Here is a 25,823-nt window from a genome sequence, read left to right on the forward strand (position 1 = left end):
GCGGGCAGCTGGCGGCGGCGGCTGGCAGCTGGCGGTCGGCGCATTTCCGCTGCAGCACACCGTGACTGTACTGCACCGTCTCAGCCTCTGAATACAAATGGCTGACGCCGGGCGGAGCACAGGAGACGAGCCGGTGCCTCCGTGCAGTGAGATTTCACACCGCTAATCAGCTGCCAGCTCCGAGCCTGCTTGTTAGTATAACCAGTACTCTCCCGAGACGTGCTGCCATTTGCTTCTCTAAGCACGGTAAAGGCGCCAGTGCGGTAACTTGAACTTGCTTGCGAACATCCGTCCTGATACTGCCTCTTAGACGTACTACCTATAAGTTTTGCCACGAGATCTTTTGGCGTATCAGGATTGGCAGTTGCGTTGTATACACTGACGGAAAAGGAGTACAGTGAAACCTCTATATAACGTTTTTCAAGGGACCACAAATTCTGAACACTGTATAGAGGAAAACACTATAAACAGGAAGGCTTCCAAATAATAATTATAGGACATTACTGAAGATCGGGATACCACTAATCAGCTTTGACAAAAGGTACCATAGATGACATTTTAAATTTTCACAACACTGTAAAATGATATTACCGCCATGGCAATTTTCCCCACGAGAAGTAAATGTCTTATCCGGCATTAAATTAAAAAAACATACCGGTTTCGTCAGCGTTGTAAATGTCACGCAGTTTGTAGCCATGTATCAGATTAGGGAGAGTCTGCATCCACTGGGCTACAGTTGGTTCGTCCACACTTTTACTTTCTCCACATTCCGCTTTGTATACAACACCACTGCGCTGTCGAAATTTATCAATCCATCCATTGGACGCCTTAAAATTTTCCATTCCTAACTGCAGTGATATTTGAAGCGCCTTCTCCTTCAAAATAGTTCCGTTTATAGGAATGTTTGCAGCACGTGCTTGTTGAAACCAAGTTAATAAAACTTCCCCCATTTCGTCGTAAATCGATGGTTTCAAACGCTTACGTTTCGAATTTCCACAACTCTCAAACCCACCCATTATCGACAATCTCTTTTTCATAATAGTGTTGAGTGTTGAGGGGGCCAGTTCAAATTGCTTCGCTAGCTCCACGCGACTCACACCGGGAGATGCCTCCATTTTTTTAATAACAGAAACCTTCTCTTCCAGAGAAATGTTCTTCCGGTTTTCACTCATGTCCAGTGACGAAAGCTTAAAAAAAAAAAAAAAGGTTATATCGAAGAATCGAAGACACACTCTCACTAGACACACGAACTATTTGCTGCTCAGTTCACACAACACGCTACGAATACATAGCATCGACTGAAATGCCGCCAAAAAGATCGCAAGCAGAATGTGCGTCACATGTCACGTGACCGGGTTTTCCGCTGACATATGAAACACGCTGAGCGCGGGCTTTCCGAGCCGGGGCAAACTGTGAATCCACATAACGGAAAACGATGCGTCTACATCCAGTCACTTAAATGTTATAACGAGGTAAATATTGACCAGGGTTCCAAAAATATGAGCGTTACATGGAGGGAATTGTAATATAGAGGAAACGCAGTACAGAGGAAAATTTATATGGGCTTTTAGTCGGGACCGAAAAAAAACAAAAAAAAACGAAAGTAACATAGCGGAAAACATTAGATGGAGGAACGTTATAAAGAGGTTTCACTGTAGTTGTGTGACATAAACGAAAGTTGGTAGGCGTGTTTATACGTACAAAAGATGATAAATTTCACGTCGGTCGCGTAAGGGTGGCGCTAATAGCAAATGGAATTCAGGTTCGCTTTAAATATACGCTGTAACGGTCTTTAGCGTTAGTTACCTTTGACTTTGGACGTGATGATTTGATGTTGGTCAAGAATATCTTTCAGGCGACAAAAACGCCATTATCAACACCTCACTGAGTTTGCATGGTGTCGTGTAGTAGGGCTATGAGAAGCTGGATGTTCCTTCTACGATACTACAGAAAGACTTGGCAGAAATGTAGTGACCGTACATGACATCGGTCGCGAGAATGTAGTACGGTCGCAGGAAGATCGGGCTCCGATAGGCCACGTGGCACTACCGAGAGGGAAGACCACTGGTGTTCGGCGTATGGCTCTGGCGTATCGCACTGCATCTGCAGCAGCGATTTGAGTAGCAGTTGGCACCACAGTCACAACGAACTGTTACAAATCGGTTACGTCAAGGACTGCTCCACACTAGACATCGTGGAGCGTACATTCCACTGGCAACAAATCACCGCGCTTCAGTGGTGTCAAGCGAGAGCACATTAGAAGGCAGGGCGGAGGTCCGTTGTGTTTTCTGGTGAAAGCTGGTCCTGCCTCGGAGCCAGTGATGGCCGTGTGTTGAACAGGAGGTCAGTTGAACGTCCGGGACCAACCTGTCTGCGCCTGGAGTTGTGGTCTGGAGTGCGATTCCGTCTAACAGTAGGAGCACTCTTGTGGTTATCCCAAGCACCTTGGTTGTAAATTTATGCGTCAGTCTGGTGATTCGGCCTATTGTGCTGCCATTTATGGACAGCATTCTAGGGGGTGCTTCCAATACGATAACGCTAGCCCACATACCGCTGATGTAGCCCAACATCCTCTACAGAGTGTCGGCATGTTGCCTTGGCCTATCAATCACCAGATCTGTCTTCAATCGAGAACATATGGGACATCACAGCACAACAACTCCAGCATCATCCATAAACAGGGTTAACCGTTCCTGTACTGACCGACCAAGTGCAATATGCATGTTAGTCCATCCCACAAACTGACATCCAGCATCTGTTCAACACAATGCAGGTACTTGTGCATATCTGCATTTAACGTTCCGGCATTTACACTGATTATTAATATACGAACAGTTCTTATTTCCAATGGCTTATCTCTCGCTCATCTGTGATCTTACAATGTTAATCACTTGAACATGTATTCCCGAAACTGATTATTTTTCTGCGTTGCGATTTTCTTTTTCGTCAATGTACATACCGGGTGTCTCTCTTAAAAGTCAGGCGCATTTTCTCCGCTGTTTCCGTAGGTATTTGCAATTTCGTTTTGCGTTGTGTAGCAGGTGTCAACCCAAACAAATAATGCTCATCAAGTCTTTCATGAAGCGCCAAGTGTTGACAGAAAGCGTCGATTTGTTTCCGGTTACAGACAAAATGATTTTTAAGGCGAAATTTTAGGTGGCCATTCGACACAACGCGTTCTTTTATCGTAATGTCGGAGGGTTGCCCAGAAAGTAATGCACCGCATTTTTTTCTTCAACAATTCTTTATTGAACATAATGAGAATTACATACAGACGAAATAATGGTGTTTTATCTACATATGCTATTTTTCCACGTAATCTCTATTCCGTGCTATGGTCTTCCTCCAGCGCGAAACAGGGGCGTATATGCTCTGTCAGTACCAATCCTTGTCCTTGTCGCGGAGCCAGTTCTTCACTGTGTGAGTCACCTCCTCATCGTCCTCAAAATGTCTGCCAGTAATGGCATCCTTTCGTGGTCCAAACAAGTTGAAGTTCGAGGGGGCAAGGTCGGGGCTGCAAGGAGGATGGTGTGACACTGTCCAACTCTGTTTCGCGATGTGTTCAGCAGCACTCAGACTTGGGTGGGGCCGAGCGTTATCGTGTTGCAGCAAAACATCTCCTGGGTTGCTGTGGCCCCGAAGTTGCCGGAAGCTAGTCTTGAGTTTTGTTAATGTCTTGACATATGCTTCTGAATTAATGGTACCGCCTCTTGGCATAACATCAGTGACTATCACACAACACAGTTATCATGACCTTACCGGCGGAAACATTTGCTTTGATTTTTTTTCTTCTGCGGGGAGTGGGAATGGCGCTATTACATAGACTGTCGACTTGTTTCGGGATCAAAATGGTAAATACACGTTTCATCACCTGTCACAATCCGGGACTAGAAGGCCTCCCCCACAGCATCAAAACGTCGCAACAAATCAAGACAAATGTTTTTTCAGTGCGATTTGCGTACTACCGTTAGACACTGCGGGACCCATCTTGCTCACACTTTAGAATATCCAAGAGTGCGGATATGCATCCACACTTCCTTTGCTGATTGAAAGATGCAGCGCCAAATGCTGAGTAGTAATATATCTGTCCTTGCGAATGATAACATCAATTTCCTGCAACATGTCAGGTGTGACAGCCATGGATAATCTCCCCGACCGCTGCAAATGGTGGAGCTCCGCCGAACCGCCTTCTGATGACCTCACCCTCCGTGCCCAGCGACCAACTGTACTTCTGTCGACAGCAGATGCTCCATAGACTATGCACAAGCGTCTGTGAATATTCCCCACAGTTTCTTTCTCTGCAGTGAGAAATTCAATGACGGCACGTTGCTCGCAACGTACTACACCTAGAGACGCCATTTTGAAACTGTTCTGCAGCTACGCTATCTTTCGGAACTGACGGAAACTTGGTGCGTTCACTCAGGAGACTTACGCACGTAACGTTTCGCATTCGTAGCATTGTTTTCGGATGAGAAAAAAACGCGATGCAGTACTTTCTGGGCAACCCTCGTATCAACAACGACAACACAACTCGAAGAATAACCAGTACTCCAGCAACGACACCGCTGACCTGGCCCGCGCTCACTGATTCCACCAAGCAAGCAGCGCGACTGAGTCGTTGCTGGACTGCTGTTTATTCTTCGTGTTTTACCGTCCCTTTTAATACATTGCGATGGAACAAATATCGAGCCAGACTAATGTGGGAGCACGCCATCGAATGGGCACTTAAAATTTCGATTTAAAAATAATTTTGTTTGCAATGGCAAACAAACCGACATCGTCTGTTGACACTGGGCGTCACATGAAGAACGTGACGTTCAGTAATTGTCTGGGCTGACTCCAGCTACACAGTGCAAAATCGAAATAGCGAATGTCTCCCGAAATACACAGTAAATGCCTCTGACGTCTCTTAGGAGAGGCACACGGTACATGTGCGGGTGGCCAGAAACTGTCTGAAAAGCTTGTAAGCGTGCTGCACGGTAGGTTGTGCTGAGAAATAATTACTGAGAAACAAATTCGATACGTTGCGCCGTTTCCGAGTTAATTAGAACTGAAGTTAACCAGTAGAAAGCTCCGCGTGAAAATTCAAGCGACCCGCCAGATACAATTAGTGTCAGTGGATCCCATAACGTAGGTGATAGCACATGAGAATGCTCTGCCTTTGGCTTGAGTCCGATCCTTACTACCGTCTCATCTCTAATTCTTTTGTCGTTCTCTTGTTCGGTTTCAGGTAAAATGTACTCGTTTGGCGACACAGTCTCTGGTGAGCCGCTTGAATTTGCGCTAGCTACGTTCTGATCGTTGAACGTCAGTAATTTCTGCAAGGTATCGAATTTCTTTCGTAACAATTATTTCTTGAATTCTTTTGGAACTTGGAATACGAATGAAGTTTGTTAGACTTATAGGGGCGAGTTTGAAAAACAATAAAAGGTAGAGTACGCGTGGGGAAATTGGAGTCAAAAGAATTTGTAATAAAGAACGGACTTAAGCCGGGAGATGCCCTGTCTCCGCTACTTTTTAATTTAGTCCTAGAATATATTGTATGAATGGCAGCAGATAATTCAGTGGGTGTGGAGTTAAATGGAAATATTAAGATATTAGGGCATGCAGATGATCTAAACATCATTAACGATAGGAAAGAATCTGTAACAGCAAATGCGAATGCGTTAATCAAGGCTAGTGAAGATGTAGGTCTAAGAATAAGTGAAGACAAAACTAAATACCTGGTTACTACTAGAATGCCAACAGCAGTAGATCAGGAAATGTTAAGAGTTGGAGACATGCAATTTAAAAAAGTGAACACATTTAAGTATCTAGGCGTGGACATCACTTCGGGAGATGAGATCGAATCCGAACTGAAGAAGAGATTACGGGCGGGAAAGGCGTGCTACTTTTCACTGAATAGATTACTTTCATCACGGATATTGTCTAGGAATTTAACGATTAGAATATACAAAACTATTATTCTACCAGTTATGCTGTATGGATGTGAGACTTGGTCTCTCACTGTGCAAAATAAAAAGCGGCTTCGCGTATTTTAAAACAAAATTTTGAGGAATATTTTCGGAGCAAAAAGGGATGACATTAGCGGAGAGTGGCGAAAACTACATAATGAAGAGGTTCACGAACTCTATTCAAGCCCTGACATAATCAGTATTATTAAATCACTTAGGCTGCGATGGGCGAGTCACGTAGCCCGAATGGATGAGGGCAGGGCAGCGCGCAGATTACTGGTAGGGCACTTAGAAGGAAAACGTCCTGTGGGGAGACCGAGGCGTATGTGGGAGGACAATGGGTGAGGGATGATTTGAGGAGCCTAGGTATTGAGGGTGAATGGAAGAAAATAGCCCAAGAAAGGGACAGATGGTGAAAATACGCTGCTGCGGTAATGGACTCTCGAGTCCGGTATAACCAGTGAGTGAGTGAGTGAGTGACATTTATTTCTCAGCATAACCTACACTGCAACAACCGTACAAGCAGTTCAGCCTTTTTCTGACCACCCTGTATGTGGGGTAATTCTAAATAGACTTTACAACTTTACTTACATACAGAATTTTATTGAGAAGGCTTATTGCAGGTACGAATGGATAATGGATTACCACGAGTAGGGTAGATAAAGATGCCTTGAAAGGAAGAGCCAGGAGAATGGACACAGCTTTCCAAGCCACATGAAACATTTGCGACAAAAAGTATTACCCCATCAGTACAAAGTTTCATCATTATCAAATAACCAGTGTACGTATCTGTATTATCTGTATTCCTAGCGGAATTAGAAAGAACTACGCCAGGTCAGACTTATAAAAAAGACTCGGTCTTCACAAAAAACAACGAAACAGGATTTATATTGGCCAGTGACGAGTAGAGGACTTGACAGGCTGACTAATGGAACAGTGCAGTCGCAACGTAGTGGGATTTCGGGAGACTTAGCAGGTTCAAATGGTTCAAATGGCTCTGAGCACTATGGGACTTAACTTCTGAGGTCATCAGTCCCCTAGAACCTAGAACTACTTAAACCTAACTAACCTAAGGACATCACACACATCCATGCCCGAGGCAAGATTCGAACCTGCGACCGTAGTGGTCGCGCGGTTCCAGACTGAAGCGCCTAGAACCGCACGGCCACATCGGCCGGCAAATCGAGACACCTTCAGAAGAGTTGTAGTGACGTCTGGGAGTCTCGCAAACGAGGGCGATCTGACAACTGGCGTCAGATAGATGAAAGCCGTGAAATACGCAATGCAGCTATAAAAAGCATCTGGCTTAAATGAAAAAAGAAAATTTAAGACGTCATAGTGGTTATAAGCTTACCGTGGTACTTACGGCCGAATAAATCGTTTTAACGTTCTATTACAAACGTCACTGAAATTGTAACTTGAGCCGGGCAAGAACAAGTCTGGAAATAGACTGTCCTTCGCAAAGGAGACATCCAGTTATTTGCCTTAAGTGAATTAGAGAGAATCCTGGAAAAGCAAAATGAAGATTGAAAACTGGGGTGAATTTTAACTCTGCATTGAAACTAAAAGTTTACCTTGACGCCAGTTGCAAGTTGCTGGTCGCGTTGTTGGGGTCTCCGTGATGCAGCTAACTCAGCTTATGTACAAAGATATAGGTTGTTAGTTCTCCCGCTGGGTCATTACTTAATGTGCGTCAGACTGAGATAACAATAACACGGCAACAAGAAGTGATTTGCGTTATTCGTTTCAACAGATACGATTCAGTTACATCTGCACGTAAAACACATGCGGTATGTGATTTTTTTTTTTTTTTTTTTTTTTTTTTTGTGAAGACTGCCCATGTGCCTGCCCTGAAGACTGCCTATGTGCCTGCACTTCCAGCTGTTTTGGCCCATAGCAAGAGTTGTGAATGCAAGAAGCGATAAGTGACAAATAAAAATACTAGGACTACTCAGTGATCGAATACCTTTGGTTCAATGGTTTGGTGCTTTAACTGCTGAGTGCTGAAGACTGTCAAATAATTGATACCTCTCTGGAACCTGTTACTTTGTTGAAAGTGGGCCATTGTAGTCTATTACCGGTAATTAGTACTTTGGCTCGTCTTTACTCAGTACCTGATTGATGAACTTCGTCTAACTATGCACATTCCTCAGGAATACTTCGATGAACTGGACTTCTGCCTATCCCGAGTTATTGTATAGTGTGTAAGTGCGCAGAGTGTTTCCACGGAACTGTCGTCCTTAACGCTGAGTGGACACGACACTTATCTAGTGAGCGTGCGCTAGGTGGTGCCGGGCGCAACGGAGGTCAGCCAGCCCGAACTGCCTTATCTCGCAGGAGGGCGCAATGCGCAATCTGTCGCGGAGGCAGCTTCACTTGTTGTCCCCACTGGCACATCGCCTTCAGCGGCGTCAACTGGTGGATCACCTAACACTGTGAGTGCAACGCGCCGATAGCCGCCTGTGACCGACTAAACTGAAAAAGGAACGCCACATAACAGTTGAGGAAGGTACTGCAGCATACTGTCTATTCTTTCACATGCTTTTATTGTGTAAGATTTTCGGCTCTTTATTTTCGTTCGGTTTAGTTTTCTGACAATTATTTAGCAATCCTTATAGCGTACAATATTCCGTTTTATGGATGGCTTCATACCTTTATTACCGTCATCAGATCTTGTCATTGACATTGAGAGCTGATGATGACAGTCAAAAGATCGAAACGGATTGTAAAGTTAAATACTGAAAGCGGTCGGCACTTCGACTGTTGGGAACATTTCCGCAAAAGACGTTACGTTCCCCTGGAACGAAGTTCCGACGTTGTTAAATCTTGTGGTTCTTGCCTTTTACAGAGTTTACGAGTCATTACTGTACGTACCTTTCCACAGGCTACATAGCAGTCTGCTGGGGCTTCTGTCGCATTAGCGTGTTTCATTCCAAATTACCTCGAGCTTTTCATGTATTCTCATACAGCGCTGTACAAAATAACTGACACTTTCTGTGAATTCTGTACGTATGCATTTCAACTTATTCGTTGTATATTCTGGTGTCAAATATTACGATCTGAACAAGAAGATTATTTCCTAATGCCTTATTGAAAATTACAGTACCTTCTTCTGTTCTATCGCTTGGCTCGTGTGTGTGTGTGTGTGTGTGTGTGTGTGTGTGTGTGTGTGTGTGTTTATTTCGCAGGTGATGGAAATCTCCAGAAACGTAATGTACTCACAGAAATACCAAGAGCAAAGATATTAGCAAGGTAGTGAAGTCTGTAACATTTGTTAGTACGTCTGTTCCTCAAATCGTATATGTATGTAATAGAACTTGGCGTTTTATTTTTTTCCCCTTTAATGAAGCCATGTTAGTCTAACGCCGGCCGCGGTGGTCTCGCGGTTCTAGGCGCGCAGTCCGGCACCGCGCGACTGCTACGGTCGCAGGTTCGAATCCTGCCTCGGGCATGGATGTGTGTGATGTCCTTAGGTTAGTTAGGTTTAAGTAGTTCTAAGTTCTAGGGGACTGATGACCACAGCTGTTAAGTCCCATAGTGCTCAGAGCCATTTGAACCATAGTCTAACGGCAACTACATAAATATTCGTCAAACCTTAGGATTCCGTGGATTCCCGTAAATGCCTACTACGAAAATTCGGAGAGGTGATTAAAGCGAAGTATTTCAACGAAGTAAGTAAAAGCCGCGTTGGGCATGTGGTACAACGAAACTTCTCTTACGGAATTCGCGTTACAAGTACCAAGAAATACTATGGTGTACTGTTCTGAAAGGCTCGTAATTTGCTAACAACGGTTATTAATTGCACAGAAAATATTTACGCCCCCGTGAAACATGAGTAATTTTTATTTTTTAAGTTACATAACCGAAAGAAACCCAGGACCTATGCTGTAGGCATTTATTCATTTATTCCAGCAGTTCAGAAGTTCTACACAATAGGCGAACTGTTGTACAGACGAGTGTTTTTCATTTTCGTTCTTGAAATTTTTCGGATTATTACTTTACACTCTAATATCGATGTCTGCGTTTGTTTTATTTTGGACTGTCATTTCATTTACTTCCATTCCACACAGACGATATTTATTTAAGATTCGTCAGATATTTCATTAGTTTTAAATATATTCATTTAAAAACAATAGTTTCTGACGCTCAGTTGTTATAACAGCCGTTTCTTCCCTTATAGGTGAATATGAATATATCGGTGTTTGAAAATCGGTGTTCATGCGGAACGCCGAAGCGTAATTGGAAATCATAACGGTTTTTCATTTTTTCTTGTAAAGGTGAAGTGCACAAGTCACTTTCTCACAGTCTCAGTGCCTCTGACACCGAACCAAGTACCTCTGTGTCTTATTCAGACCGTCGAGATTTTGAGTTAGTGAAAACTACACGTAGCAGGAAGGCATCAAAGTATATGTTGGTCACCGGGAGTTCCGACTTGTGTCACAGAATTCAAATCTATTACTTTATACTGTTTAGGGGTTCTCAAGGAAAGCTACCCATTTATCTTCAGTCAGCTAAGACGGAGAGAAGTGCCTTAGATTATTATGACAATATGACAGAATGACATAAATCAGCATACACCTTTACAGTGGTTGTTGATGTCAATCTTTCTTTGCTGGTATTCGATGACGGTTGTCCGCCTCGGTAGCTGCGCACTAAGCGTGTCGGGTTGCTTTCTGAAGGAGCCCGAGTTCGATTCCGGCCAGACCGGAGATTTTTCTCCGCTCAGGGAGTGGGTGTTGTGTTGTCTTAACGTTCGTATCACCATAGATGGCAGTCTACTGTTGAGACGGCTGCATGGGTACGTATCGAAAGCCACTAAATTAAAGAAAAAATATCATGACCGTAGAAACTTTCTACGATCGGAGCAGTTTTAATGTGTAAAGAAGATTCAAGAACTTTTTTCATCGTTGTACTGTAGTCCATAACAGGACAATATGAAGAATAACTTGCGAAGTGTGGAAATAGTTGTAGATATTGCCGTAGATGTTTTACGAAGTCATTGGAGGCCATTCTAGCACAACATAAAATTACGGTAATCTTCTGGGCTCGTCAGTGCAGTGATTTCCACATAAGACGAGATATTCTGAGAAGCAACGAGTTGACTGCGTTGTATTGTTATACTTTGTCGATAAATATTCCGCCTTCGACGTTGGATGTTTTAGAGGTGGATTGATTTCGTTTCTTCATTTGTTGAACAATGTCTTCCAGATGGCAATATATCATATTTGCTCCTTGTTGAGGGTGGGGAGAAAATAGGCTATCACACTGCATAACAATCGCCGTCTGGATTGACTTAATGGGCACTGAGGAAAAAAGTACGCAACCGTTGTTAGAAAAATATTCCATACAAACAAAGCAATTAACACCGTCATCACAGCGCCACGGGGATGCATTTACGACCATTATGGACAATCTCCAACGAAAGTGTGTCACTTCTCACAGCAAAAAAGAGTTCCCAGGTAGCATAACACAGGTTTCTTTGCGGAGTAAAGGAACTGGATTTGAGTCAAATGGCTGTCTGGTAGTCATATATAAATACACCTACGCTGTAAGCGAATTTAGTCAGATGTATTGATTTGTAGAACAAGAATTCACGTGCGTTGCGGGTACGGTTCTCAACTTTGATTCTCGGAGCTACAGCCCTTTCGTGACACAATCATAATCTGTATATTTAAGGGATATTCATTAACTAACTTCTAAGGATCGACAGTGAAATGTGACAAAAGTTCTCATGCCGTTTTCGTAATAAACTCTCATCCTTCCGAGAAGAAACAATTTGCAACATTTTTACGTCAGTTATAACGTCGATTGCAGTGAAGATAAGCACCGAAATATGAAAGAGAATGCCAGACGAAGTGGCCGTGTGGTTCTAGGCGCTACAGTCTGGAACCGAGCGACCGCTACAGTCGCAGGTTGGAATCCTGCCTCGGGCATGGATGTGTGTGATGTCCTTAAGTTAGGTAGGTTTAATTAGTTCTAAGTTCTCGGCGACTGATGACCTCAGAAGTCGCGTAGTGCTCAGAGCCAGTTTGAAGGAGAATATATTCAAATTGTTTCATTTGCGAAATATTATGTTTTCAAAATGTCTGACTAGCGTTACTGTTAAATGTAATAACAAAATACTCAATTTTTCTTTAACGCAATGAAATTACACTCAAATTATACTCAGAGCTACGTGACTGATCATTATTCAGTTGAAGGTAGGCCAACCGATTGAGTATTCAACATGTGTTGTTCAAAATCAGTCAAAACTCTTCTTTCAGTGTATGTAACTGCGCATGTTACACGTTTCACTCACTTTTTATTTAACGATTAATTTATCCACATACTCACACGTTACATCGTCGATACATTACCTTTGTAAGCGCTACATTTTTAGTAATGGTTGTTGTTGTTGTTGTTGTTGTTGTGGTGGTGGTGGTGGTGGTGATCTTCAGTCCGAAGACTGTTTTCATGCGGCTTTCCAGGCTAGTCTATCATTTGTAAGCTCCGAATAACTGCAGCTACCTGCATCTAATCATGTTATTTGACGAAATATTGTCGCCTCTAATTATTCGATGTGGAACACAGATATTGTGTCTCACACAGAGTATGAAACTTAGGCCTCATCCTCTCACACACAAAAAGGGAAATGTAATAGAAGATTCGAAGTGTGAAGTACACCGATAGAAACCCAGTTGTCACAATACTAGGCAACAACTTCGTTACTGTTTTCTTTTGCACTCATGTATTGACTCCTCCCTAAGACTGATGGCACGTTCTTTAGTTATTTTGGCATGCTGTTTACGGAGGCTAGCGGGAGCTTGAGATACGATAGTCGCTGGGTGATACACACGTGTTTAAGCGGCACTATAAGCTCCTTGAAAAGCAGAGTTACTTGCATTGTATCAATCGCTCCGTTCTTGATTACGCAGATTACATAACGTTTGCTAATATAAGCTGGGTAATTACCATAAAGCTATCGCATTCCCAAAACAAAAACTGGTCTCTAACTCATTTGAAGTAACTGCAGTGAGTGCAGTATGACAAGAGCAGGTTACAGCGTTAGATAATTAACGTGCCAGCTTGGCGAACAGATCAGATAAGAACGTAATATGCGAAAGCAGAAGATAATATCCATGAAATCATATGAACAGAAACATACTGCAGGTGTTTCCCGCGAAACTAGTTTCGTATAGTCGTAATGAAATGCGGAATTGTGAAACAACGACGACAAAACATTTTAAGAAACAGAAAACGTAGTGTTGCGATGATTAGACTTGCACAGACGAAAGGTACAAGAAGAGAGTGGGACATGATATACATGTGTATAAGGGACGTTTATTTTGTCAATCCATTGTTTCACTTGAGAATTTCCATTACCAATTGTTCTATCGTACTGTTCACCTGCTCTCGTCACGTTTGTGTAACTTTAACAAAAGTGCTTCATTAAGTCAGACTAGAGTTGCGAAATCGCTGTAGGCTACAGCAGACTGTCATAAGTTAAGATAAACTGTGGTAGTTTTCCTAGTAGCTTTGTTAAGGTTGTATCTGCGTTACCTATATGTTCGGTGTGTTGCATAACTATCAGGTGTTGCCTCATTTCGATTGCTTTGTTTGTGTATGCGATTAGTCTCTTGGCAGGTTCCCCGAAACTGGTAGCACTGAACCGTTTAGAAAATGACTGAGGGTATATAAAGGGCCACATAACGTATGGAACATTTTTGTTCTGAATAGTTGTTCTCCCGTCTTTTACTTGAAAATAAACAGTATTTATAGCAAAACTGAAACTGTCAGTGTCGAGTTCTGATTTTTTACGAAAATTGGTATGTAATGTGAACCAGAGGGATGTTGTAGTAAAATATTTGAAACAGTATAGATTTGTCATATAGCGCTAGAAAACGGAATATCCTCAAAAAAGGTAAAGTGAAAAGAAACCTGGAAAACGAAAACAATCGACACTACTTCAATACTTCATCGAGCATATGTAAGACATGTTTCTGTTATTCATAACAACTTTCGCATTTACCAGTAATAACAAGAAACTCTTGCCTTTGATTGTAATAAAGAACATTCTGTTTAGTACAAAATTACAACAATAACTGTATAGATTCTTTTATGTTTGTGCATGTAAACTGTACTTGCATCAGAAGTAATTGTTCGGATTACATGAAAGCGCAGGGTTACGTGATCAACTAATTTTTAGTTTGCGGTTCTCATTATGTACGAAGCAAATGAAAACAAAGAGAAGTCATCGGCTCCCAGTTTCTCTCTCACACATTCATTTATGTTTCTTCCCCTACCAATGCAACCAATACTACTGGTAGTCAAATGGTTCAAATGGCTCTGAGCACTATGGGACTTAACTTCTGAGGTCATCAGTCCCCTAGAACCTAGAACTACTTAAACATAACCAACCTAAGGACAACACACACATCCATGCCGGAGGCAGGATTCGAACCTGCGACCGTAGCAGTCCCGCGGCTTCAGACTGTAGCGCCTAGAACCGCTCGGCCACTCGGCCGGCTACTGGTAGTCCTACCATTTACTGCGTCATATATATGTACTGTACCAAAATTACCGAACCGTAGTTTTGGTAGAGTGCAACGCTAGATCAGACAAACATGAGGCATTTTTGTAGTCCTACTTCTCTATTCGCAACAAGGGAAACCGGAGAAGGAGGGAGAGGAGGAATTAAATGGGGAAAATGCTAGAACCGCCACTAAAAGGACTATAGCACGAATTGTTATCTAGCTGGAGCTTCAGCAGGATCTCTTAGATGACTGCTTCAACAGTTCTATTAAAATGTACTATACCAATGAGACGTCACATCAAAAGACACTTAGTTCTGAGCACTATGGGACATAACATCTGTGGTCATCAGTCTCCTAGAACTTAGAACTAGTTAAACCTAACTAACCTAAGGACATCACACACATCCATGCCCGAGGCAGGATTCGAACCTGCGACCGTAGCAGTCGCGCGGTTCCGGACTGAGCGCCTAGAACCGCGAGACCACCGCGGCCGGCAAAAGACACTTACAACGTACACTAATTTTTCTTTGTGAGAATGCAGGTGAGATACAAAGGGTGTGAGGGGTAGTCATTAAGTTTCGTCACCTCGAAAAACTAATGTTACGTAATTAATTTTTGTTGTTTGTTTATTTATCCAATTCCAAGGAACACTGATAGACAACATTATAAAAAACTATAATCTAATATTAATTACAAGAAATTTCACACTCTGTGAGTCCAGTGTTCAGCAACCAGAATGGCACAGTTATTCGCCGGAAACAAGTCTTTCATGTCAGAGAGTTAACTCCGGTTTCTGCAGACCAACAAGTGTTCCTGCCTCGCACCACATTCATGTCATCAATGACACCCCACTTCTTAAAATTAGACTTGCACCTTGTTACCCCTGTTCTCAACCTATTGAGGGTTTCACAGGTCCCATACTGGAGATGGTTGTCTGAGGGTAGCTTTTCTTTTGCTGCTCATAACCCTGCAGGAAAGTTTGTTAGCCACAACTCATTTCGGCGGGCTTCTCCTAACCTTGCAATTTTAAGCATGAAGGCTCCTCTGGATTTTGTCGTGATGGATAGATAAGTGTCTGCAGCTCTGGTTTAGATTGAAATCCCGCGCCACAGCACCGTAGCACTCCGCTAGAGGAGCTAAAACAAAATGGCGCTGCTCACTGTGGAGATTAATACAAATAACGTTACAACTGTCTTGCAAGACTGTACAAATATGTTTTGAGGAAATAGCTGCGTGCCGCCTAACTACTTCATCATTTACGAGTATAGACGCAACTACGCCGAGTTAACCTCTGACTGTGTGCCGAGGCCGCGGGCGCTGGCAGGGCAGGCGTACAGCTAGCTGCTGGGAGCTGCCGTGCTGCGGGACAGTTGACAGGCACGCCGCGTCGCATTCCACGCGCGGCTGGCACGCAGTCGCCACCTGGCGGCCAGCGCTGCCGTACCAACACGCACACCCAGACCAGCACGCGCTGCGTCCACCGCTGTCCTTTTAAACTGCAACCTCGCGAAGGACACATGTATCGCCAAATTGGTATGAAGCGTACTACCTGTATGGATACGCAAATGATTAGAATTTCAGCGCAGATGCACTAAGTAGGAAGCAGTGACGTTATCTTCATTCTTTATATGGGGAAAAATTACGCAGCAGGTTTTCTAATTGGGTTTTAGGACAGCACTCTGAAGGATATAATGTCAGTCATGACGCCACGAACCTATCCTCGAGCGGAGAGAATCTCCGACTCAGTCAGGAATCGAACCCGGGCCCCTTTGCTTAACAACTCACAGCGATGACCGCGAAGCTACTGGGACGGATTTCGTAGTAGGATCCTTATTCAGAAATGGCACTTTAATGTTGTTTCTTTGTGAGAAGATTGTATTATGCCTTGTATACGAAGGAGAAATGTCTAAAAGCACCCATCGAATTTTGGCAGTGGCAGAATTTTTGCCTGTTGGGTCCGTAGTTTATCGTTCGACAATATTGCTGCCCCGGTTAGTCTGGTTCATCGACTGCCATGCGAATATGAAATCGATGGCTTCAGCAATGCTGTAATCATCGTCATACGGGATCTCTGCGGTTTCCATTCGACTAGCGCCAAAGAGAACAGACATATTATGCGTTTCGCCGGGTAAGTCAGAACAACCTCGTTACTTACCTATCTCCAGTCTGCAGTTGGTCTTGTTAGCAGACAATTCGATGATGGTTGGAGCACCAGGGATTGTCAGCACGGCTACCTTTGCTGTGGCAGTTCAGTGGGAGAGAGGCACACCCGCAGTGCTACGCCCAGCGACGTCAGTGGATACTGTAGAGGCACCACGTCGTCTTTTCAGACAATTTTCGGGTCTGCGCACAGCATCTACATCTACATCTACATTGATACTCCGCAAGCCACCCAACGGTGTGTGGCGGAGGGCACTTTACGTGCCACTGTCATTACCTCCCTTTCCTGTTCCAGTCGCGTATGGTTCGCGGGAAGAACGACTGTCTGAAAGCCTCCGTGCGCGCTCTAATCTCTCTAATTTTACATTCGTGATCTCCTCGGGAAGTATAAGTAGGGGGAAGCAATATATTCGATACCTCATCCAGAAACGCACCCTCTCGAAACCTGGCGAGCAAGCTACACCGCGATGCAGAGCGCCTCTCTTGCAGAGTCTGCCACTTGAATTTATTAAACATCTCCGTAACGCTATCACGGTTACCAAATAACCCAGAGACGAAACGCGCCGCTCTTCTTTGGATCTTCTCTATCTCCTCCATCAACCCAACCTGGTACGGATCCCACACTGATGAGCAATACTCAAGTATAGGTCGAACGAGTGTTTTGTAAGCCACCTCCTTTGTTGATGGACTACATTTTCTAAGCACTCTCCCAATGAATCTCAACCTGGTACCCGCCTTACCAACAATTAGTTTTATATGATCATTCCACTTCAAATCGTTCCGTACGCATACTCCCAGATATTTTACAGAAGTAACTGCTACCAGTGTTTGTTCCGCTATCATATAATCATACAATAAAGGATCCTTCTTTCTATGTATTCGCAATACATTACATTTGTCTATGTTAAGGGTCAGTTGCCACTCCCTGCACCAAGTGCCTATCCGCTGCAGATCTTCCTGTATTTCGCTACAATTTTCTAATGCAGCAACTTCTCTGTATACTACAGCATCATCCGCGAAAAGCCGCATGGAACTTCCGACACTATCTACTAAGTCATTTATATATATTGTGAAAAGCAATGGTCCCATAACACTCCCCTGTGGGACGCCAGAGGTTACTTTAACGTCTGTAGACGTCTCTCCATTGATAACAACATGCTGTGTTCTGTTTGCTAAAAACTCTTCAATCCAGCCACACAGCTGGTCTGATATTCCGTAGGCTCTTACTTTGTTTATCAGGCGACAGTGCGGAACTGTATCGAACGCCTTCCGGAAGTCAAGAAAAATAGCATCTACCTGGGAGCCTGTATCTAATATTTTCTGGGTCTCATGAACAAATAAGGCGAGTTGGGTCTCACACGATCGCTGTTTCCGGAATCCATGTTGATTCCTACATAGTAGATTCTGGGTTTCCAGAAATGGCATGATACGCGAGCAAAAAACATGTTCTAAAATTCTACAAGAGATCGACGTAAGAGATATAGGTCTATAGTTTTGCGCATCTGCTCGACGACCCTTCTTGAAGACTGGAACTATCTGTGCTCTTTTCCAATCATTTTGAACCCTCCGTTCCTCTAGAGACTTGCGGTACACGGCTGTTAGAAGGGGGGCAAGTTCTTTCGCGTACTCTGTGTAGAATCGAATTGGTATCCCGTCAGGTCCAGTGGACTTTCCTCTATTGAGTGATTCCAGTTGCTTTTCTATTCCTTGGACACTTATTTCGATGTCAGCCATTTTTTCGTTTGTGCGAGGATTTAGAGAAGGAACTGCAGTGCGGTCTTCCTCTGTGAAACAGCTTTGGAAAAAGGTGTTTAGTATTTCAGCTTTACGCGTGTCATCCTCTGTTTCAATGCCATCATCATCCCGTAGTGTCTGGATATGCTGTTTCGAGCCACTTACTGATTTAATGTAAGACCAGAACTTCCTAGGATTTTCTGTCAAGTCGGTACATAGAATTTTACTTTCGAATTCAATGAACGCTTCACGCATAGCCCTCCTTACGCTAACTTTGACATCGTTTAGCTTCAGTTTGTCTGAGAGGTTTTGGCTGCGTTTAAACTTGGAGTGGAGCTCTCTTTGCTTTCGCAGTAGTTTCCTAACTTTGTTGTTGTACCACAGTGGGTTTTTCCCGTCCCTCACAGTTTTACTCGGCACGTACCTGTCTAAAACGCATTTTACGATTGCCTTGAACTTTTTCCATAAACACTCAACATTGTCAGTGTCGGAACAGAAATTTTCGTTTTGATCTGTTAGGTAGTCTGAAATCTGCCTTCTATTACTCTTGCTAAACAGATAAACCTTCCTCCCTTTTTTTATATTCCTATTAACTTCCATATTCAGGGATGCTGCAACGGCCTTATGATCACTGATTCCCTGTTCTGTACATACAGATTCGAAAAGTTCGGGTCTGTTTGTTATCAGTAGGTCCAAGATGTTATCTCCACGAGTCGGTTCTCTGTTTAATTGCTCGAGGTAATTTTCGGATAGTGCACTCAGTATAATGTCACTCGATGCTCTGTCCCTACCACCCGTCCTAAACATCTGAGTGTCCCAGTCTATATCTGGTAAATTGAAATCTCCACCTAAGACTATAACATGCTGAGAAAATTTATGTGAAATGTATTCCAAATTTTCTCTCAGTTGTTCTGCCACTAATGCTGCTGAGTCGGGAGGTCGGTAAAAGGAGCCAATTATTAACCTAGTTCGGTTGTTTAGTGTAACCTCCACCCATAATAATTCACAGGAACTATCCACTTCTACTTCACTACAGGATAAACTACTACTAACAGCGATGAACACTCCACAACCGGTTGCATGCAATCTATCCTTTCTAAACACCGTGTGTACCTTTGTAAAAATTTCGGCAGAATTTATCTCTGGCTTAAGCCAGCTTTCTGTACCTATAACGATTTCAGCTTCGGTGCTTTCTATCAGCGCTTGAAGTTCCGGTACTTTACCAACGCAGCTTCGACAGTTGACAATTACAATACCGATTGCTGCTTGGTCCCCGCATGTCCTGACTTTGCCCCGCACCCGTTGAGGCTGTTGCCCTTTCTGTACTTGCCCAAGGCCATCTAACCTAAAACGATGGTCGTAACCGTGTGTGTAGGTTCCGTGAAAAATGAACGTTCCCGTATTACAATCGTCATCATCATAAAGGCGCAGCACCTCACGTGATAGGTTGGATGCCATTCGGTACACAGTATGATCTCATTTGGTTCGCATAACTGGTAATTTGGACAGTTGGCGTTACATTTCTGACGTGTTAAGGCTGGTAGCTGCGCTGTATCTTCCAGCTCTCCATGAAGTTACGTTTCAACTAGATAACGCAAGACTCTATGTTGCCCGTGCTGCCATGACCTACCTCGATGGGGAGTATGTTCGATTGTTGCACTGTCCACTATGTTCCCCACATCTCTCACCCACTGCCGTGTAACTAATTTGCAAACTAATTTTCTTCATCGGGAAAGAAAATGACATAATCGCAACATTTTCGAAGATATCGAGATAGTAAGATGCAAAAAGCGTCTCCCATGCATATCCTAAATGGGCCACTAGAGTTGCGTCATCACAACATTTAGCAAACTTCGACTGCTTGAATATAATAACCTAATCCATAGGTCTATTCCATAATTAAAGTCATTTTAACACGCAGTTATTTGACAGTTGTCCCTGAAATCACACTTCTCTACTCCGCTCTTACGTGTTTGAGCTCTAGAATTGTTAAGCACTGTCAGATTCATACATCATTATCGAAGTGTTTACGATTCATAAAGAAGTTTATTGATAAAGTCCTATATAATTCATTTTATTTTATGACTGTATTCCACTCCGCATGCTTCTCCTGGTTTTTTAAAATAAAGTGAAGTAACAATTGTAGTTTACGTTCTTCTACCTTTCCATGTAAAATTACTTGTAATTTTGGCACCTTAATTTTTCTGCCACTGTTTACTATTCTATTCCCATATCGCCCTCCATTGCATACGTTCTTCCATGCGTTCCCCCATTTTCTTTACTGGAACCGGCGCAGGCACCGGTCCAGCTCTGTTCGTCTAGACGATCACAGCGGACCTGACATTCTCACGCCTATTTTAAGCCTTAGGTAAGTCCATATAAGAGTTCATATTTACGTTTCTCCAGTCCTTTTATTTAGATGTCAGTCTATTTTGTGAGCAGTACTTTGCATATCACTGACTTGTCATACAATCAGGCAAGGTCTACTTTGGGATTTATTTTACCTCAGTGTGAACGTAGCTTTCAGCAACTGTGGATCACCACAGTACAAAATTTGCTGCATATGAATTTAAGCTAAAGCCACGCGGTGCCGGAGGCACACTAGTTTCTCCCTCGTTCAGGAACTGGGGCCCAAACAGGTGACCCAGCGTGGGGTCAAAGAGACCATATTGCCCGCTGGGGTGAGGCTACACCAGAGTTCATTTCCTCCCCCTGTCATGCTGGTTGCGGGAACCTATTTGTTAACTGCGGACGCACAATTTGTTGCGTTGTCGGGGTTTACAGATAAAATGGTTCAAATGGCTCTGAGCACTATGGGACTCAACTTCTGAGGTCATTAGTCCCCTAGAACTTAGAACTAGTTAAACCTAACTAACCTAAGGACATCACAAACATCCATGCCCGAGGCAGGATTCGAACCTGCGACCGTAGCGGTTTTGCGGTTCCAGACTGCAGCGCCTTTAACCGCACGGCCACTTCGGCCGGCGTTTACAGATAGCACGAAGATTTACTGTCCAGCCTATTCGGTTGCTGATTCTGGACGTGTACACATCGCAGATAGTAGAAACACGGACGTTCCGTCGTTATATTAGACAAGCGTTGTGTTTCATCACCTTGTGAGCAGCCTTGTGCAGCCGTACGGTCTGGTCAGTATGTTTCGCGATACAAAGCGCGTAGCAACTAGAGTGGTTGGTTTCGTGCAATCACGCTGTTTTTCACCACAATAATCCGGCATCGCTACTCCACTAATCGCATGACGGTAAGCTTTGTCATTCGACCCCTGCCACTGTGCGTGTTATACGGAACTCATGGCTAGCAACTCTCTGTTTCTTGATTCATTTCAGTCAAATATAACTCGCTCTCTCTAGGAATTGGACGTATTCCCGTATAGACTTCTCAGTGCGTTTTGATGTGTTTTCAGCTTCATTCCTTGTCCTACAGCAATGCGGCATCTCACCACATCACCCACAATTTCAATGCTTCCTACAAAAGACTGCGACAGGTTACCTTACATTTGTGTAATTTTCTGCAATATGTATTCAAGTTTACACCCATTTATAGGGTATCTTTAAATTGAAGTATCGATCTTTAAATTAAAGTATCGACTAGGCGATGACACACTTACAAAGACAATAAGCCCAACGCCTTCACGGTCAAGGGACAGAAGATTATCAGGTGAGTGTTACTAAAAAAAATGGCTCTGAGCACTATGGGACTTAACATCTGAGGTCATCAGTCCCCTAGAACTTAGAACTACTTAAACCTAACCACCCTAAGGACATCACACTCATTCATGCCCGAGGCAGGATTCGAACCTGCGACCATAACGGTCGCACGGTTCCGGACTGAAGCGCCTAGAACCGCTCGGCCACAATGGCCGGCTTGAGTGCTACTACCCGTCAGACAGGGAAACGGTGAGAGGCAGTGATTTTCTCGGTTTTATTAACCTCAGTCCATCAACTACAGACCAGCCGCTACACAGATACTCTATATGTGCCCACTAGCTTATTATTGGGCCGTTGATATACATTACCTAGAAATCTTTCGGACTAAGTTATTTTTTAAATATTTTTCAGTAAGCAGCAGAAAGTAATTTCAATAATAATATCTGATTTCCTCTCGGTTGTACTCATTTCTGTAACAAGTCTCTGTTGTCGCATTCAGGTTCCGTAAATGCTGCCAGTAGACCGTTGTAGTTATCTCATGTGTGATTTGCGCCCAGTTATCGGGAACGGGGTCAACAATGTGTCAAACAGTGGCAGCCGTCATCTTCCAGAATCAGAACGATCACGACCTCTGCTGCCATTTTGAGTATGTGATGTAAGGTATTACCCGATAGAGTTTAATGAACAGTATTATCAGACGTTTTCAGACCAATGGGGTTTAATGTAGGAAGAATGGCTCCGAGCGCGCCTGCGTGCGCGCGTGTGTGTGTGTGTGTGTGTGTGTGTGTTAGTAAAAGCGCGCAGAAACATTTTTTAGATTCCTCACAAAACAAAGAAGATTCTTTTTTTCAGACGGTTAAAACTTATCTCAGAAAAGGTCCGATGCACAGGTGGCATCAGTTTCGTTCCAATTCGGAGTTATTTGACGGTGATTGTTTTTGCACGTAAAATTCGAATGCGGGTGACGTTTTTGCACCTAAAATGCGAACAGTGCACTTACAAATGGTGACATTAACTAGGCATTAATTTCAGCCCAATTACAATCTTTCGCAAAAGGAATTAATAGATTCGCACAATTTGCCTCGACATCAGCTCCGATTGTCATTGAAACCTTGCTTAATATAGGCCTACTGTAACATCAGTAAGACAGGTGGAGGAGGAGGAGATTAGTGTTTAACGTCCCGTCGACAACGAGGTCATTAGAGACGGAGCGCAAGCTCGGGTGAGGGAAGGATGGGGAAGGAAATCGGCCGTGCCCTTTCAAAGGAACCATCCCGGCATCTGCCTGAAGCGATTTAGGGAAATCACGGAAAACCTAAACCAGGATGGCCGGAGACGGGATTGAACCGTCGTCCTCCCGAATAGTAAGACAGGTGTTCGAATGGCTATATAAATGGTCGCTCGTCCGGGCTAAACCGAAATCTGTTTGCTCCATACTTCTAGCTCTAATAGGAACCGGCCACCAAACCAAGATCTTCCCCCTCCCCCAAACCGCGATTATGCACGCGGCCTTTTCAAACATACCGTATCTGTTATAATGCTTTCTACTGAACTTCTGGCTTCATCTCTCAGTGCTAACGCTCCTGCATTATAGAACGGAGCAGGCAGTAAACAGAGGGAGGTCTGACGGATAGGAGTTGGGAACTGCGCTTTCATGCAGAGTGTTATCGCGGTAAAACGATATTCGCTCCTGCCAACCAGAAAACTGTGAACCGGACGACAGGATTGACCCAAACGTTCGGTCCGACAGCGTTCGTATCTCATTACCGACAGCGGGCGCCGAAATTGCAGTTTTAATTCAGTTAAGCATCGGTGAGGGCGCCGCTCTGCTATATGAAACTACCCGCATCCCAAACCCCCACCCCGAGGCCAAAAACGGCCGCATATGTGCGGGCAGATTGGATTACGATCTGTGTCCCGGCGGGATGCCGCCCGATTGGGGTTAAAACCGATTGGCCCGCAAATACTGCGAGGGCGAACGGCCGCTGTGGAAACGCGACAACTGGAGCGCACTGTTTCCGGCCCGGCGCCTCCCAGTGGGGGCGGCGGCGTCGCCTCGCCACCAGCCCCCCTCCGACGCCTGTCTGCTACCGTCTCCACACGGCCAGGGGCGCTAGTGGAGGCATTTACTGCTGTAGCGAGCGCATTACGTTTCCGCAAGGCACTTCCACAGTTAAGCCACAGCTTGCAGAGTGAACACGTTCAAATCACAGCAGACGAAGATTTTTAACAAACATCTCCGCGTTTTATGGGGTCCCTATGACTTCCCAGGGTAAGATCGTATTTATTGATACATTACATTATTATTTTTAAAATTAATATATCACATTGTGAAATACCGTCAGACTTCAAGAAGAATATAATAAGTCCAATCCCAAAGAAAGCAGATGCGAAAATTACCGAACTATGAGTTTAATGAGTCACAGCTGCAAAATACTAACGCGAATTCTTTACAGACGAATGGAAAAACTGGTAGAAGATCAGTTTGGATTCCGTAGAAATATTGGAACACGTGAGGCAATACTGACCCTACGACTTATCTTAGAAGAAAGATTAAGGAAAGGCAAACTTACTTTGCTAGCATTTGTAGACTTAGAGAAAGCTTTTGAAAATGTTGACTGGAATACTCTCTTTCAAATTCTAAAGGTGGCAGGGGTAAAATACAGGGAGCGAAAGGCTATTTACAATTTGTACAGAAACCAGATGGCAGTTATAAGAGTCGAGGGACATGAAAGAGAAGCAGTGGTTGGGAAGGGAGTGAGACAGGGTTGTAGCCTCTCCCCGATGCTATTCAATCTGTATATTGAGCAAGCAGTAAAGGAAACAAAAGAAAAGTTCGGAGTAGGTATTAAAATCCATGGAGAAGAAATAAAAACTTTGAGGTTCACCGATGACATTGTAATTCTATCAGAGACAGCAAAGGACTTGGAAGAGCAGTTGAACGGAATGGACAGTGTCTTCAAAGTAGGGTATAAGATGAGCATAAACAAAAGCAAAACGAGGATAATGGACTGTAGTCGAATTAAGTCGGGTGATGCTGAGGAAATTAGATGAGGAAATGAGACACTTAAAGTAGTAAAGGAGTTTTGCTATTTGGGGAGCAAAATAACTGGTGATGGTCGAAGTAGACAGGATATAAAATGTAGACTGGCAATGGCAAGGAAAGCGTTTCTGAAGAAAAGAAATTTGTTAACATCGAGTATAGATTTAAGTGTCAGGAAGTCATTTCTGAAATTGTTTGAATGGAGTGTAGCCATGTATGGAAGTGAAACATGGACGATAAATAGTTTCGACAAGAAGAGAATAGAAGCTTTCGAAATGTGGTGCTACAGAAGAATGCTGAAGATTAGATGGGTAGATCACAAAACTAATGAGGAGGTATTGAATAGAATTGGGGATACGAGAAGCTTGTGGCACAACTTGAAGAAGGGATCGGTTGGTAGGACATGTTCTGAGGCACCAAGGGATCACCAATTTAGTACTGGAGGGCAACGTGGAGGGTAAAAATCGTAGAGGGAGACCAAGAGATGAATAAACTAAGCAGATTCAGAAGGATGTAGGCTGCAGTAGGTACTGGGAGATGAAGACGCTTGCACAGGATAGAGTAGCATGGAGAGCTGCATCAAACCAGTCTCAGGGCTGAAGACCACAACAACAACAACATATCAAATTGTATGAAATGGAAGGTGGTAAACCACAACTCATAGTTCCGATGTTTATCAATCTTAGTGGCTGTGTATCTACAGGGTGGTTATACAAGGTGTTTCAAAAAGAATGACCTGACTTTGAATGGTAAT

The 25,823-nt window shown here is 43.7% G+C and overlaps 1 protein-coding gene across 2 annotated transcripts in view; it reads left to right on the forward strand.

Annotated features, from left to right (window-relative positions):
• Nucleotides 1–25,823, forward strand: part of LOC124615590 (superoxide dismutase [Cu-Zn]-like) — a 325,653-nt gene that overhangs the window by 213,431 nt on the left and 86,399 nt on the right. Inside the window, exon 1 of one of the 2 annotated variants that reach the window (XM_047143588.1) lies at nucleotides 8,313–8,463. The exons of the other annotated variant lie outside the window; for it this stretch is intronic. The gene's annotated coding sequence lies outside the window, so the exon portion shown is untranslated. Of the gene's footprint in view, nucleotides 1–8,312; nucleotides 8,464–25,823 lie in introns of those variants that run through there. 2 annotated transcript variants of the gene reach the window in all.

Source organism: Schistocerca americana, chromosome 1 (genome assembly GCF_021461395.2).
Source record: "Schistocerca americana isolate TAMUIC-IGC-003095 chromosome 1, iqSchAmer2.1, whole genome shotgun sequence".
Classification (NCBI taxonomy): domain Eukaryota; kingdom Metazoa; phylum Arthropoda; class Insecta; order Orthoptera; family Acrididae; genus Schistocerca; species Schistocerca americana.